Genomic DNA, 17,492 nt, shown 5'->3' with positions numbered 1-17,492 from the left:
GCTGAGGATGACTGCATTTTCCACTTGCCGCGAAGACGACAACGACCTTTTCGATGCATATGACGACCATTACTAGCTCCGCAACTATGCAAATAAACAATGATACTGAAAACTTTACTATGCGTCCGGCAATGCCCACCTACAAAAGCTTTGCCATTCAAGTATTGCGCGTGAATGCAAGCTTCCCGAATGCAAGCCCCCGACGACTCATGACTGACTTTTGTTTCTCGGGTGCAGGGAAGTTGTGCAGATATCAGTTCGCCGCTTTCACCACCAGCGCTAGTCAGAATTCCTGGCACAGTTTTTCGACACATCATCATCCCCTTCTTCGCACGTGCGACTTTGTTTTCACATTTGAGCAGGCGCTAACAAGCTGTGAGCAGCGGCCTGCGATGTGCACAGGCAGCAGCTAGCAACGACGCGACGACGCTGCCGGTCGTCGCGTCGGGCGGAGGTGCTGGTGCCGGGTCGCTGCGCGGCCAATAAGTGGAACGTGTCATTGCTGCACAAATGCAGTTTTAGAATAGGGGAACCGAACGCTGGTGGTCCCCTGAAAGGTAGAGGAACCAAAACGCAGCAGACTGGTCCCCGACAAACTTTAGAAAAACGCCTTCCCAAACAGCTCCAGCCAGCTTGGGTTGCACGGATCGCCTCGGATGTTGGAAACTGTAGGCTTAGCACCGAGGCCGATATTTGGTCGCTGCTACCTCTGCAATTGCGAATGACTATTTTTAACAGTTTTTCACTGCACTATCATCCCCTTTCTCACGTGTGGAACCGAATTTTCACGTTGATAGTCATTCTAGCCATCGGTGCTGTGTTCATTCTTGCGCGCAGGTAACGCCATCCATCGGCCTTCCACCTCATCTCGTGCTCGGACAGGTTCATTTGCTGCCGCCGCCGAGCTACGCGACCGGTCGGCGCTCCGCATTGCGATACAAATTCGATCACCTCTTTTAAAATCATCTTGGATGACAATCCCTAGCACAATTTTTCACCACACTATTCATCCACTCTCTCATACAGTTCACTTGCTTTTCGCGATGGCCTTGATTCTGGACGGCAGCGAAGAGCCGCATGCGTGGTGCGAGCCATTTCGTGCGCCATACGGGCATGCACGACCGGCGAGTGTGCGGAGCGCTTCCGCGCGCAGAAAACGCTTCATGCTTTCAGCTTGCTTGATTTCTTCTTAAAATCTAGCTATTCAGCTAAGCTGTCGTCACAGCCATCAACGTTGATAGGAAAAACGAGCAAGAAGTTCTGGAAGCACAGAGCGCTGTGGTCCCAGAAATTTTCTAATTCCCGTATAATAATGGATAAGGAATTTGGGGTACCTACTTATTGTTTGAGCCCCTCGCTTCGAGTATGAAGCACAGAGCACCCGACGACACGGCCGGCCCCGCGACTACTCGTGAAGGCAATGTAGTAGCCACGGGCGCTCGGGTAAAAAATCTCTGGTATCTAGGAGTCGCTTTAGGGAATCACACAGTAGCATTACGGTTAAAAATCGACGCGGAAGCAACTCTACACAATAAAGATTAATAAAGTGCATTTACATGCCTGCTTAATTCGGAACTTCGCCGAAAAAGCTGGGACACAGCGAAGCTGTGGCGCATATCGCTGGCTGTTTCCGAATATGGCGCTACTTCTGGTCGTTGCCTCTCGGTTTCTTGCTCTTCCGGCAATGTGGCAGGGAGCAGTGGACGGGCGTAGGGCCACCTTTTAACAACGAATACCGCTGTCTCCAAGCTAAAAATGCAGAAAAAAATTTTATAGGCATAAACTGACCAATGTAACAACTGTATAAAGTCCGAGTTTTGCCTGGTTTTTAAAGCGCTTCAGGAGCCCTTTAAGGGAGTCACGCGTGGCCGAAGAAATGCACCGCGGTGCTCACACCTCCCCATTCTAGCCACCTTAGCCGTGGGCAGTGCATAAGACTGGCTAGGCTGCGCTGAAGGACCCCTAGAACACTGCTGTCTTTCAGGGGAGCCTCGAATCAGTGAATGTAGCAGCGTTGAGCGTGACATGCGAGCACACCAGGAAGAACCACGAGACTGTTGGGTTGTTGCTCCTTTACTGACTGCCGAGATAACTTCTGTCTTTCAGGGGAGCGTGGAATCCGTGAATGTCACAGCAGCGAGTGTGACACACGAGCGCACCAGGAAGAACCACAAAACTGTTGTGGTTGTTGTTCCTTTACTGATCGCCGAGAGGGCTGATGTATTTCCGGGGAGCGTCGAATCAGTGAACATGGCAGCGATGAGCGTGACCTAAACTTACCGCCTGGTTCCTTCTGCCGTGGGCAGGGCATAGGACTGGCTAGGCTGCATCGGACTGCCGAGAACGCTGCTGTCTTTCAGGGAAGCCGCGAATTAGTGAATGTGGCAGCAGTGTGCGTGGCACGCGAGCGCACCATAAAGAACCACGAGACTTGTTGGGTTGTTATTCCTTTACTGATTGCCGAGAACACTGCTGTTTTTCAGGGGAGCGTCAAATCAGCGAACGTGGCAGAGGCGAGCGTGATACGCGATCGCACCAAGACGAACCAAGGGACTGTTGTTGTGGTTGTTGTTTCTCTACTGACCGCTGAGAACACTGCTGTCTTGCAGGGAAGCGTCAAATCGAGGAATGTGGCAGCGGTGAGTGTGACACGTACGTGAGCACACCAGGAAGAACCACAAGATCGTTGTTGTAGTAGTTGTATGTGCTCTACTGACTGCCGCCGAGAACGCTGCTGTCTTTCAGGGGAGCGTCGAATCGGGGAATGTGGCAGCAGTGAGCGTGACAAGCGAGTGCACTAGGCGAACCAGGAGACTTGTTGTAATTGTTGTTGCTCTACTGACTGAGAACACTGCTGTCTTTCAGGGGAGCGTCGAATCAGTGAATGTGCAGCGGTGAGTGTGACAAGCGAGCCTGTAGAATTGAATCGGAGCAACGGTTACAGAATGATGTAATAGAACTGGAGAGTAAATGGGAGAGTAAAAATATTGGAGTAAACAAGCAGACAAAAAACTACACATTGTAGAACAACGATTGGGACGATACACAACCGATTCATAAACAGACACACGGAAGTTTCCTCAGCAAGGTAACGCAAAGTCCACACACATCTAACACACTCCCACCTGCTCACTGGATCACCAAGACCCATGTGCAGCGGGTGTAGAGAGGGCCTATCTGTAATCAACATACTCATTCAATAAGAGGCACTTTACACAACACGACGCAAACACTTCTCACGACTATACACACGACATATTCCAGAGCACTCGTCGTACTTTTTAGGAAATGAGCCAAGGTTTTCTGTGAAATGTGTTTTTGAGCTCCTCTCCGATGTCAATTTTTTACATCTCATTGGCCCTTTCCACCAGTCATCTTCATTGCCTTGTGAATCCTTTGGTGCTCCTTGCCCTCACTGTGCCTTGCCTCTTCAAAATCCACACATCATCAAAGGAAGGATGCCGGCAAATTATACTAAATTGGTGACAACAGCAATTCTAATAAATGAGTATATTTTGGACCCCTGGGCATGTTGGAATGCTTGGATCTGATATGGCAGACTCGCTCGCCCGTGGGATGAGAATCCGGGCACCAGGTATTCCACATGCGGAGGTCTACCTTAGTGTGAAAATACTCAAATTAGAATAGAAGAGATTTTCTTATTCGGAACTACGGCCTGACTAAACAAGGCATGCTATTTTTTAAGCACAAACAAGCCCCTTACTCACCCCCAACCGATTAAATATCAGCCTCCATGAGACCGGACCACCACCTTCAATCACCCCAAGGTGAGCAGGAAACGAACATAAGTAGTGCTGAGAGATCTCACAGGTCTTCATAATTCTGAAAGCAACCTTAGCCACCGAGCCCTTCTCGAAAGCCCTAACGGCTGACTTTGAGTCACTATACACAAAAGGCCTGCTCCTGTCAACCAGGGCGAGCGCAATAGCCGCCTGCTCGGCGTCCTCCGGTCTATCAGTCCGAACAGAAGCAGCGTTGACGACCGCGCCCTCATTATCCACGACAACTACGGTAAACGCCTTCCTCTCTTCGTTAAAAGAAGCGTCGACGAAGCTAACCCTCTGATTCTTATTGCGAATGAGTCTCAGTAGGCAAGCCCCCCTGGCCTTTCTTCTACCGACATTTCGCTCCGGATGCATGTTCCTAGGAATAGGCATCACTTGATACCGCTGACGGGCCTTCAAGGGTATACCGACGTGAAGCAGCGAAATTTCGAACATGCAAAACGAAAATTTTGCATGTAGTTTTACCTTTTCAAACCATTGACAGCAATTGCTCCAGTTATACTTATTGTACCAAATGCACACTTTCCAGGCGCATCGTTGAAAATGCTTTTGGCATACTGGCAGCGAGATGGCGCGTTCTGCTTGGGCCAATCAACCTACTCCCCAAGAACGCAACTTTTGTTGTGCTGGCCTGCTGTGTTCTCCATAACTTTTTGTGTGCAGCAAGTGAGGCGACGTACAGTCCACCAGGCTACGCCGACATGGAGGATGACTACGGCAACATTGTTCCAGCCCAGTGGAGGAATCAAACCCAGAAGAGCCAGTTGCTTGACTTGGAAGCAACACCGTCAAGGAACTACAGTGCAGGTGCTGCAGAGACGCGAAAAATGTTCGCACAGTACTTCATGAATGAAGGTGCCGTGACGTGGCAGTGGGCACACACTTGCCTCCCGGCTCCTCAAAAAACATAGGCACGACACTGGCATGCACAGATTTTACTCAGGTTCTTCTTCAAACGTATACCTCTTAAAGAAATCAAGGAGGTCCAACTCCATGACTTGCTTCATCCTTTTCGGACAAGATCTCAATTTGCTTGCCAACATCTGGCCGTACAGAGAGGCCTGGTCGCTCTGGGCAGCAATGGCTTTGTCAACTTGTGACAGTTCTTCCTCCCATCTGTTTTTTGATTTCGTTGTTTTCTTCCTCCTCGGAGTAGCACGTTCCGGAACGGTGGTGTGGGATGTGTCATGGCTACTGCTCTGTGTAGTGTCGTCGAGGCTGCTCTCCTCTAAATAGCTGCTGGCAGGAACGTCGTGGACGACAACCTCTTCTTCCTCCAGCTCTTCTGCAAAAAAGAAACAGCGAAGATAGTGTAAACATCCACAGTACTTTCATTTATGATTAATAACTTGTTACCTGCAGTGTCACTATAGATGGCCGCCAACAGTGCTTGAGGGGATTCATCCGTGCACTCCGGGTCGGTAATATTTGATATGGTGCTGAAAATTACAACCAGTTTTGTTAGAGGCACATCGAGTGTACATCTGTGTTTTATGGCACAGAAAAGACTAGTTTGGGTATTGTTCGTGTCGCACGCACTGTCCGTTATTCATATTTTTCCACATTGCTTACTACTGTATACTTGTTCTGGTGAAGACTGATCCAGTAATGGAGCATTCATGTAATTTCGTCATGCTGTTTTTTTTCCTGCCTTTATTATTCCTGTATTCATGTGTTTTATAACTATTTTGGCCCTTTCACTGAGCGTTGTGATGGCTGTGTACTTGTAAGAGTCTGCAGGAGGCTTACATATTGATAAAAAAAGCAGTAATGGCATGTGAGCCATCTGTCCTTATTTGCATTAGTTGCCATACGGTTTCACGCAAGCAACTAGCTCACACGTACGTTCAAGATGAAGTGCCAGTTGCTTGGATATAGTATTGTAACTAGCCACTTGTGCAACCTCATTTTTGACACTTAATTAAACCTGCTTTGATTGCATGCGGACCTGAAATAAACAAGTCAAACAACCACTACAAGGATCAAACCTGTCAATTTCCGTCTCGTCTTTTAGGAACTTCAGCATGGTGAAGTACGGCCAGGTGACTTTTGCCTTCTTGCCTTCCTTCGCACCTGAGCCACTTGGGGCGCCGGTTTTCTGCATCCGCAGTTTTTTTGTGAAGGTGTCCCGCAGGCTCTTCCATCGGCCCGGTAGATTCGCTTCTGGAAGTAGGTATAAAAATTGTTACCCCATAGTTACCTTTAAATCTCTAGCACACCAGCAATTGGAGGGGGGGGGGGGGGAGGGGGGGCATCAGATATAACAATCGCTGAAATTGCACATCACTCGTGTTTCCTTGGCTTTTCGAGGCACGGCGAGCCGTGTGGGTGGTCAAAAAATATTTCGTTTGTGTAGCTCCAGGGTAATATATGCCGAGTAGGGCAAGAGTCCGGTAAGCGTCGCCAAATCTCCCCACCACCTCCCGGCGACCCATGTCACGCCCGCATCGCAATTGCGGTGGGAGCAGCTAGTCTGTCTCGATTTTTACCCAACCGGCAAAAAACCTTTCCGCTCACTGACTAGCCAGAGTTACTGTCCTTGATTAGTCAGTATTAATAGCCTACGTGTGCACGACACACCAGCGAAAGCCAGCGATACGTCTGGGCGAAACCCCAACCAAAACAAAAAAGAGTGTAGTGATTAACCATTAACAGTGACTGCCTAGTCAGTGAGCGGAGGCGGTTTTGCCGGTCGGGAAAAAATCAAGACACACAGCGCAGCAAATTAGGGGTTGCAATATTTACGGCATTTAATCACTGCACCGTCGCGCAATAGCAGGTGTTCGCTGTCCATTCACTGATTACGGAAATGAGAATTTACCCGCTCGCGTGCGGGCTCTATCGTCGGGATATGCAGGGTGCGCCAACGTTGCGGCAGTTATTGCAGTTGCAACTATTTTGCAATTTTGACAACGGCAAGCTATGACACACAGTGAGGACTTCGCCGGATACATTCCCCTGTAAGTGAAAGCGCTGCAGGAAGTACATCCTGCGTGCTGAAGCGTACTAGGAATAGGAACTGTAAACATACCTTGAAGGTCGCATCCTATTTCCGCAGCAACTTCTTCCCAAGCCACACTTTTTTTACGTGGTCCTTGTAGTCCGCCCGTCCGCATTCCCACAAGATAGGACGCTTCTGCACTGCCGTAATGAATTTGTCATTAAATTCCAGGCGCATAGCTTTGGACGATGACATTTTGCAACAAATGCGACCGGCGTGGACGGCACGGGACGCGGCACGCTCGGAAGCAGAAAGTCGGGGCGCGGGCGGAGAGAACGGAATGTCACGACACATCTCGCGAGACCGTTGCTATGACGACGATCAACGCTACTGCGTCAGGCTTAACAGCTAGAAAAACGCCCTTCTATCTGAAAAAAGAAGGCTATATGCCGCTTGAAAATTTATGTGAGGGCAAGAGTGGACAAATTTAATTCGAAGTAAACGGTTTAGCACACGATATCGCACTGAGGGATTAGCGACGAAGGTGTTTTCGCTGTGAAGCGGGCGAAGAGGGCGCCGCCATGTTTGGAAACGCTTTGCCGCTGCCGTCGACGGCGACGAACTTTTAAGAGCGAATGCTCTTTATAAGCGACCCCAAACCATCCACCGCCGGCGTCGGCGGCGGCGGCGTCCGCAGTGCTCTTTAAAGAAGAAACAGCATCCGGCGCCAGGTTTCGATCCGAGGACTTTGCGGGCCGCAGCCCGACGCTCTACCGAATAAGCCACGGACGCGACGCTGAAATTGTCAGTAACGCGCCTTATATCTTTAACGCATTCAAACTACGTCGTCAGCGGCGTGCGTTGGCGACTCAGCGGCGTTATAGCGGCTTGATAACTGCGTGGTGTACACGTGATACTACAAACCCGATGGAAGAGATGGAAGAGAAGGCGGCGAGGCGGTGGGCTGCGGGGGCCGAGCGCAAGCGCCGCAAGCGGGCCGACAACCGTGCATTCGGACTTTCACATTCTCCCCCTCGGGGAAATGCGGGGGAATTTTTTCTGCCCTGGCTAGATAGGCGGCGGACGATGTTTTTCCGCCGCCGAGCGTCCAGCGGACGCCGCCGGGCGAAGTTCGTCGACTATTCGTCGCATAAACGCTCCATGTATTCCGGCCTTAAGCTGCAGTCTGCGCGGCCGAAAGTGCGGCTCGGGAAGCGCCCCGGCGCCCCTTCCAGACACCATACCGGCGTTCTTCCATCGGCCAGGCGCGGGTGTGGATGTTCGAGGCTTGCGTGCTTCTCGATCCAGTACCGCGCCTCATCGCCCTTGGTGGCTGCTTCATAGACGGCCGTGTCCGCCGAGTGGGCTGCTTTGGTGAGCGTGTCGGCGAGCTCGTTGCCCGCAAGTCCGACGTGTGCCGGCACCCAGTGAAGTGAGACGCGCCTCCCGTCTGTTTGGAGGTCGCGCAGTTTTTTGGCGAGCTGCTGCACGAGCGGCCCGTGTTTGCTTGGTTTTTGCAGGCGCAGGAGTGCCGCCCGGCTATCGCAGAGTATGACAGCCTGATTGACGTCGCGACGTTCCGTCAGGGCATCCGCCGCCAGGTGCAGGCCTACCAGCTCGGCTGTTGTTGAGCTGGAGCAGAAACTAAGTCAGCGCTGCACCGTCAGGTTTAGCTCGGAGGCCGCGCAAGCGGCGGCGGCGGAGCCTGGGGGGCCGGGCAGCACGGAGCCGTCTGTGAACAGTTTCACTGCGTCTGCGTAGCGCTCGTGCAGCAGGCACGCTACTTGTTGTAGTGCGCAGGAGGGGGTGGTGCGCTTGCTTCTGACGCCGGGAACCGTCGTGGCGATGCGCACTCCTGCGTCGCGGTGCGGTGGGGGGGGGGGGGGGGGGGGGGGTCGATGGGCGGCGGGTCCGAACCCACGAGCTCCTCGTAGGTGCTGAGCAGCTGGAAAACTCGCGAGTGGGGTCGTTGTCGGAACCGCTCGAGGGGGGTGTGGCCGTCTGGGGCGAGTTTCAATCGCGCGATGAAATTCAGGCCGTAGCGCAGGGCAAGGGATTGCAGGGGCCACGATCATCCGGCCTCCGCGAGGTTCTCGATGATGCGGGAGTGGTTGGGGAGGCCGAGGCAGAGGCGCAGGGCCGCTCGGTGTTGCAGTTCGAGCTTCCCCCAGGTAGCAGGGGTTAGCTTGGCCTGCGGGAGCGCGTACAATACACGGCTGGCGCCAGTGGCCGTGTAAATACGCGCGGCTAGCTCCGGGGTGCAGCCTCGCCCACCTGCTGTGAGTTTCTTGATTGCTTGTAATGCCGTGGCGGCCATGGCCCGGGCAGCTTTGGGGTGAGGCCGCCAGCAAAGCCTGTTGTCCAGTGTGGCCCCCAAGTACACTGCTTTCTGCTTCCACGGCAGGGTTACGCCATCCAGTGTGAGCTGAGCTCCGGAGTTCGCTTCACCATACCTGCCGTGGGGTGGTGGTATATGAGGGCCACAGTTTTGGTGGGCGATACCCGCAGGCCAAGGTCTTCGAGCCGTTTGCCGACGATGTTCAAAGCTGCTTGGATGGCTTCTCGGGCAGCCTCCCGCCTGCCCGTGTGTGCGGAGTTCCATATGGCTATGTCATCGGCGTATAGCATCATGTGGGTCGGGATGGAGTCGGAGGGGGGGAGTGCAGTAGGGAGGGTTGCGAGGGCAAGGTTGAAGATGAAGGGGGACAAAACGCTGCCCTGGGGCACGCCTGCCGTGACGGGGCGGACCGAGCTGAGTGTTTTCCCCACCCGCACCTGGAGGCTGCGATTGCCTAGGAAGGCGTCCAGGTACGCGCGCATCCGCCCCGTCACTCGACAGCGGTCAAGCGCGGCATGGATCGTCGCGTGGGGGAGGGCGTCGAAAGCTTTTTCCACGTCGAGCAGGACCAAAAACATGATGTGTTTGCTCCCCTTGGCCTGCTCGAACGTGGAGACGACGTCCGCGATGCAGTCTGCTGTGCTTCTTCCCCGTTTGAAGCCGACCTGCTGCTCGGGGCTCCATTTGTTCTCCCCCGCGAGCCATTCCAGCCTTGCCAGCACCATCATCTCCAACAGTTTCCCTACCGCAGAGGTCAGGGAGATGGGCCGGTAGGAGCCGAGCTCGGCAGGTGGCTTGCCACGCTTTAGAATGGGGCAGACGTACGCCAGGGTGAGTGATTCGGGCAGCGTGCCCCGCTCCCACAACATGTTGTAGTAGGTCAGTAATCTGGCGCGCTGGCTTTCATTCAAGTTTCTCAGGGCCTGGAATGTTATCCCGTCGGGGCCCAGGGCGCTCTTCCGCTTCGCCTTCGCCAGCGCACGCTCAAGCTCCTGCGCCGTAAAGGGTTCATTCATGACCTCGGCCGCGCGCGCGTCGGGAGCCGAGGGGGATGGTTTGTTTACATTCGGCGGCGCGCGGCCGTCGGAGCTCGAGGGGGAGGAGGAGGTGACGTGCGCGGCGAAAGCAACACCCTCTAGAAAGTTCCGATAAGTTCTCCGCAAGTGTCCGATAAGTTCTCCTAAAGAATGGACTTTGTCCTCTTCATGTGCCCTGTTAAACATCTCCTCGGACTCCGCGATAGCTTTTTGCATAGCAGCATGCTCCATGCGCGCCCGCTTGGAGTCGGGATCTTCTCTTCTTGTAGTTTCCATAGACAGGTAGGTCGGACAGCTCGGGAACTTGGACGGTACAGCGTCCGGGCGGAGCCGAACATGGGATAATGGCACTGTAATTGTGCGGCCAGTAGTTACATCGGTATGCGAGGCTTCTCGGATGATGTCCTCCTCTCCGAAGTGAAGTTCGCATACCTACCAAGGAATTTTACATACAATGAGCAAACCAATGAGTATTTGACAAAGTGCGGCTTGTAAACCACTTATTCGAGCATATGCAAATATTGAATTTACATTTGCAATGAAACAACAATGCTCTACCAGAAAGAAAGCTTACCCTGGAATTCTCGGTCACGGAGAGGTCTTCCCGTGGCACAGCGCGTATCCACGCGTTCCTCGGAGTTTGATCCCTTGGGAACTTGAAAACGTGCACTTTCGTGTCCACGGTGTAGTTGCCACGGCATCGCGGCACACAGCATTTGCACGGCATCTCACCGTGGCACCTTCAACATTCTGAAGCTTGCAGATACACGACAGAACTCACAGTGACGCGCAAAACACGAGAAATTCTACCGAGAAGAGATGCCGTCGAGAAAGACACTGGGAGGCAGGCCCAATCTGCGGGGCACTGACTGTTCAGCCGCAGGTGCGTTGCTGCGACGTGCTGGGACCGGTCGGATTATCGCTCCCGCCGAACTCGTCAAGCCGCCTCTTGCAGCCGCCCCATTAGCTGACTTAGTGCGACTGGAAAGGGAGGAGAACTGAGGCCTTCTCCCTTTCCAGTTCGTGTTGGCGATGGCCTCGGCCACCTCGGCGAGGGGCTTCTTCTGTGCGATGGTCAGGGAGAGAAGGGGTAGCTTGCCGGGCGAGGGGGGCTGGGTGAGGGCGCGTAGGAGACGCCACGCTCTCGCCGTGCCCGCGGCGCTTTCGAGTGATGCGCAGATGGTGACCGGCGGAGTACCGCGTCAATACGGTTATAGAGCGTCCATTCGCCTTGCGCGACGGAGCGGAGGGCCTGGCGTTGCGCTCGCTGTCTCGCGGCGCACAGGTTGAGGAGCTTCAGGTCCGGGGCCGGCTGGAAGTGGGCTGCGTGGGCCGTTTTTGTGGCCGCTTTGAGGGACCGCTCGAGTGCGCCGAGGAAGTCGTCCTGCTGTGTTTCTGTGAGCAGATCGCGGAAGCGGTCCCAGTGGGTCACCGAGTATACGCGGCCGCGTGCAGCGCTGCTACTCTCGGGCTCGATTACAATGGGCTTGTGGCCTGAGCCCCACGTGCTGGCCTGCGGTCTCCAGGAGTATTTGAGGTGCTCTGACGTGAAAGTGATGTCAATGCATGACTGCCGGTTGTTGCGCTTTGCAAAGGTTGTTTCCCCGGTGTTGATGGGGGCGAGCCCGCAGGTGGTAATTGCGTCAATAAGCTGAGTGCCACGCTTATTGGCACGCCTGCTCCCCCAGCTGGCGTGGTGTGCATTAAAGTCTCCGCACACGATCTTGTCTCGCGCGCAGAGAGCAGCCAGGGGGCACAGCTCGGCAGGGTCCCAGTCCCGGTTGGGTGGCACGTAGGCACTCACCACCGTCGTCTCAGCATTCCCCATGCGCGTCGTGACGGCCACGCATTCGAGGTGATCGCTCCGGGGGCCGCCGAGATCGACCCGAGCGTGCGGGATGGATTTTTTTATGTATAGGGCCGCTCTCGCGCGGCCGGGGGCGTGCGCGGTGTTGTCGCAACGCGTGAGCGGGCAGTGCGGCTCGGCGCATTTTGTCGCGCAGTGGTAAGCGACGTAACCAGGCAGCCGGCATTCCTCAGGAAGGGTGTTCGTCTCCTGGAGGCACAAGATGTCGTAGGGGTGTTGCAGGACCCGCGCGTAGAGCTCGTCATGGCGCCTGCGGAGGGAATTGCAATTCCACTGGAGGATGGAGGGTCTGGATTTTGCTTGGGCGCGGGTGCTTGAGTTGTGGTCGCTAATTCCCATGTTCCATGTGCTCGATGTATCTGGTGAGGTGTTTGATGGTTTGGAGTGCCTCGCCCAGTAGCGCAGCCGAGGGGGCTGGCGCTCGTAGCCGGCTTGCGTAAGTTGGCCCCTCCGGCGATGGGGAGCCAGCAGGCCGATCCCTCACAGCTGGCGGGGGGGGGGGGGTGTCGGCGTCGTGTTTACCGCGGTAAGACGCGCGGGACAGGTCGTGGCTGTAGCCCAGTGGGTCCCCCCGCAATCCGCCTCTTTCATTGCGGTGTTCTGCCACCTAGCGTGCCTAGCGGAAGTTGAAGCCGTAGGGTTTGCCGGCGTTTCCTCCGGCTGCGTTCTCGTTGTATGCACGGCAATCCCACATTACGGCGAGGAGCAGCCGAAGTTTTTCTTCTGTGTTGGTGTTTTAACGCCTTAAGACGACAGCCCCTGGTCATCACATAATATCACTGAATGAGGGCTGGCAGAGAAATCTCGGACAGATCCGTGTGCCGTCCGAGTGGCAGCTCGAGCAGTACTTGGAGTCGTCTGGCATGAAGTGCGATCGCCAGTTCAACAAAGGCCGGCAGTTCGCAAAATGCCTTTAAGCGCTGGACACATGTACGATTGGTACACGCGATTCGCATGCGACTGATCGTTACGACTGTCGCCACTAGTCGTACGCGTGAATTTGAGACGGCCCGATGCGCGCATGAGATGCGTCGTCGGCGTCGCTCCGCCCACAGTTTTTGCACCATGGTCAACTACGACGATCGCTGAGCTGAATTTGTAGATTCTGTGCGTTTGTTCGCAAGAAATGGATAAAGCAAGCAATCGTGAAGCGTTTTCTGCCTTCGGAAACAGTCCGCGCACACGCCGGCCGCGCCTGCCAGCTCGGCACACTCAGCGGCTCAAACCGGCGCAGACCACGGTAGCAACCGCGCTTGTCGCTGCTCTTCTGAATCAATCTGATCGCTAAAAAGTTCCACATGCGAGAAAGTAGGTGTTAGTGTGGTGAAAAATTGTGCTAGGGATTGTTGTCAGGGCTTATTTTAAAAGCGGCGATCAGATATATCTGCCGCGATGCAAGCCTACGCTGACCGCTCGCCGCGGCGCGCGGTGCGCCGAGCAGCCGAGAGATGGCGATACCTGCGCGGAAGCATCGAAACAGGCTACGCAGATGTCTTGGTCACCGATCGCTCAAACGGCAGTTATAACTTAAATAGAGTTCCACATGCGAGAAAGGGTATGATAGTGTAGTGAAAAGTTGTGTTGCGGATTGTCATTCGCAGTTGCACAGATAGCAGCCATCAAATATCCGCCAGGATGCTAAGCCTACAGTTCCCATCACCCGAGCCGACGCGAGCGACGCAAGCCGCCGTAGCCGATCGCGTGCGGCCGACGGGAAGCGATAGAAGCCGGCACCGTTCCCTTTTCGGCACTCCGAGTTACAGCGGAACGCAGCACAAATTGTGGGCATTGTTCCGCGCACAACGAGCGCACACAAAAAATCAAACGATGTAAATACAACCACGACCCCTTCCCGCTTGTGCGGGAGCTGTGGGGAATGTCGTCTGCTGCCCCTACTGGACTGCTTAGGGACTTGGCCGCTAGGGGATTGCGCATGCGCAGTGGGGTTGTGAAAGAGGCGGATTGCAGCAGCGGAGCCCGGGGGCCGCGCAATCTTGCGTGGGGTGGGCGAGCCGCGCTCCTGCATGTCGTCCGAACATGGCCGAAGCGGTAGCAGCATACCTCGGCAAAACTGGATGTCACTCACTCACACTCACTCAAAAAAATATATTTATCCTAACGCACTCACTCGCACTCGCCACTCCGCCCTCACCACGCGCACTTACTCGCACTCACGCTCGCCACTCCGCCTTTACTACTCACACTCACTCGCGCTCATGCTGGCCACTCGCCCCCACCGCTCGCACTCACGTTAACGCTCACCACTCTGCTCTCACAACTCGCACTCACTCACGCTCACCCCTCCACCTTCACCACTCCCACTCACTCCCCCCTCACGCTCTGCAGTCGTCCGCACCACTCGTACTCTCTCGCGCTCACGCTCACCCCTCACACCCACTCGCACTCACGCTCGCCCCTCGGGCCTCACTACTCGCACTCACTCACGCTCGCCACTCGTCCTCACCACTCACACTCACTCGCCCACACGCTCACCACTCATCCCCACCACTCACACTCGCTCGCGCTCGCCACTCGCACTCATCCACGCTCACGCTCACCACTCGCATTCGCCGCTTACACTCCCTCGCACTCGCCACTTGCAATGGCCACTCACACTCACTCTGAATCACCACTCGCTTCTCCACTCACGCACGTACAAATAATTTCGGGCATGAAATACTTACTGATTTGAGCTAAAATTTACCTTTCTCAGGAATGGGGTCTCCCTCTTTCCTAAGTATGTATTCGGTTATTATAAGCACATGTCGTAATATGTCGCTTTCAAGGCGGTAATTGTCGCTGGATTCTTTTACGAAATTAACAAATTCTCGCAAATTTGCCTGAAGCCATTCATCGTAACTTTTTGTTATTGTCTATGCTATTTCGCTCAGGTTCTACAAAAGAAAATAAACACTGAAAATTTTCACAGTAGTGGCAAACACAAAAGAAATAGTCCAGTTCGGAAGAAAAGCTTAGAAAAGCTGTTGCCATCTGTCAAAATACTGGCTAGCGCACGCAAATATTCCTATCTCGAAGCGGGCCATCAGCGCCACTAAAAATGCGCAGTCAATTTGCTCTGGACAACCCTCCAATCAGTTTATTTCAAGAGTAATCCCAGGAGAAAAGGGCGCATAGCGAGAGTTTCCAGCACAACACCGCCACGAAAAGATTGAAAACGGCAAGCAAGGTGGAGGAAGGCTACTGGAGCGCTTAGCCTTGAGCGCTTGGCAGAGACAAGGCGAGGGAGAGAGGCGGCGCCGCGTGGTCGCGCCAAATCGGTGCCGCCTGACTTTAGCGCGGGAGTCCTCATGCAGACGAGTTGCCTGGCGCCCGCCTCCCTACACGGCGCCAGCATACCGCAGAGAAAAACCGCAGCTTGATCCTAAACTACACCGTCATGCACCCGCACCGGGCACCAAAACAAGTTCACGTCAAAAGTTTATACGAAATAACGGGGAGAAATAGTCATCGGACACGCACGCGTACGCACACGCACGCACACAAGCGCACGCATGCACATGCACGCACGCACACAAGCGCACGCATGCACATGCACGCACGCACACAAGCACGAGCACGCACGCACGCAACACACACGAACACATACACGAGCACACGCACATGCACGCACACACATACCAACGCACTTGACCCGCGCGGACGCACACACATTACGAACTCACACGCATGTAGACCCACTCACGTGAACACGCACACGCACTCATTCACTCACTCACCCACTCACAAATTTCGCTATCCAACTGCCGAGAACGCTTGCTATTCGTCACACCACTGAGGGGTCACAGTACCCGTACGCCATCGGCACGTGGACGACGACGAAGTCCGCATGAAAGGGAACATCATAACAGAGCGCCCCGTAACAAGTAATGACAAATACTGATACGTTTAATACGCCAAGGCCTCGAAAATGAGCTACTGCTTCCACAACACGCAACTCGCCTATCCGAACCGTTTCGCCATCCTGATACGCGAATCTGTAAAAATCTGCGACACCTTTTCAAACGATTACGGGCACTAACAATTTGCGCTTCAGAACTGCCGGCCATTAGACAGCTGCAGCAAGCCGGCCAATTGTGTACACCAAGTACTATGGCACTAGACCACGGTGCTTCATAATGCCTCCATCGCAGCGCTCAGCGGTAGGGAAGTGCCATCGCTTTATTGCGACGACATTAACGCCACTAATTCCAACCCTAAACGCTGCGAGCCAGAAACATCATTCGGCGAGAGTGCGCTTAACAGCCCCTCAATGAGTCATCGCAGTGAGAGTGTCAGCGCATTATGGCGTCAGGCGTCCATCCAAATCGTATTCCTCAATCAACAGGTCACTGGAGAGTTGGTTCCACGGTACCTTAATTATAAAGGGGAGTAGCCACATATTCCCGAAGCTAAAGGCAGTCGTTCCATTAACTAAAAACTGTGCGTACGAGTGGATATCAGTAGCAATTACCACAGCAAGCGGCTCCTGCGACGAATGCCAACAGCGAGTGATGCTCACCGCGGTAAGCCCCGCACATCACGCAAGAAGCGCGCGTTCATTCGCCACTCATGAGTGGTGAGCGGAGCTCGCCGCGAGTGGCGAGTGTGACTCACCGCGAGTGGAACTCGCTCTCCCGAGTGGTGAGCGGTGCTCGCCGCGAGTGGAACTCTCACTCGCGAGTGGTGAGTGGGGCTCACCGCGAGTGCAACTCGCACTCGCGAGTGGTGAGTGGGGTTCACCGCGAGTGGCTTTCGCGCTCGCGAGTGCTGAGCGTGGCTCGCCGCGAGTGGAACTCGCACTCACGAGTGGCGAGTTCCACTCGCCGCGAGTGGCGCTCGCACTCGCGAGTGCTGAGCGTGGCTCGCCGCGAGTGGAACTCGCACTCGCGAGTGGTGAACGGGGCTCACCGTGAGTGGCGCTCGCACTCACTAGCACTCGCACTCACCAGGCAAAACGACGGTGAGGCTCACTCACCACTCACTCATGAGTGGTGGGTGGGGGGGTGTGTGAGTGCACTAATGAGTGAGTTTGCCGACCTATGGGTAGCAGTGCCCGCATTGAAGGAGTTTTCGGGCTGTGAGTAGCTCGACCGGGACACGAATGTGCGATAAATGCACGTGGGTGGGTGGCTGGCGGCCCAGAAAGGTTATGAAAAGTAGCTGCCCCTTCCGCGACCCCCCGATGATGGGTACCGGCGTTTTATGTATTGCGCGCGCCAGCTCGGCCGGGTGAAGGGCGCGTTGAAAGCTGCCGTGACGTCATCGACGCACTCCCAGTCGAGGAGGGGAAGCGGCGTGCGTGGCTCCGGAGGCGGTGTGACGTCACCCGGTGACGCGCCGGCCGTCTGGGGGTCGCCGGGCGCGTACTACGAGGCGAATTCCTCGGCCAGCTCCTTCGTGGTTTTTTTTTTCAGTTCAATAGGTGACCGGTAAAAAGCGCAAAGGCTCACGGTAGTCGTCTGCTTCTGCCACTTCCGGTTCGAGAGCTCTCCTGGCCTGCCTG

At 54.8% G+C, this 17,492-nt stretch overlaps 1 long non-coding RNA gene across 1 annotated transcript; it reads right to left on the bottom strand.

The window, feature by feature from the left end:
* Window positions 1-4,725: 4,725 nt before the first annotated feature.
* On the bottom strand, window positions 4,726-5,295 carry LOC144152908 (uncharacterized). Its single transcript, XR_013319249.1, has 2 exons — window positions 5,163-5,295; window positions 4,726-5,091 (listed from the first exon to the last, which is right to left on the bottom strand). It is a non-coding gene; the product is annotated as an uncharacterized LOC144152908 (long non-coding RNA).
* Between the last annotated feature and the right edge of the window lie 12,197 nt (window positions 5,296-17,492).

This window comes from Haemaphysalis longicornis, unplaced genomic scaffold, assembly GCF_048455015.1.
Source record: "Haemaphysalis longicornis isolate Haplotype H1 unplaced genomic scaffold, Haemaphysalis longicornis Haplotype H1 scaffold_9, whole genome shotgun sequence".
NCBI classification, from domain to species: domain Eukaryota; kingdom Metazoa; phylum Arthropoda; class Arachnida; order Ixodida; family Ixodidae; genus Haemaphysalis; species Haemaphysalis longicornis.
This window is presented reverse-complemented; position numbering and strand designations above follow the sequence as displayed.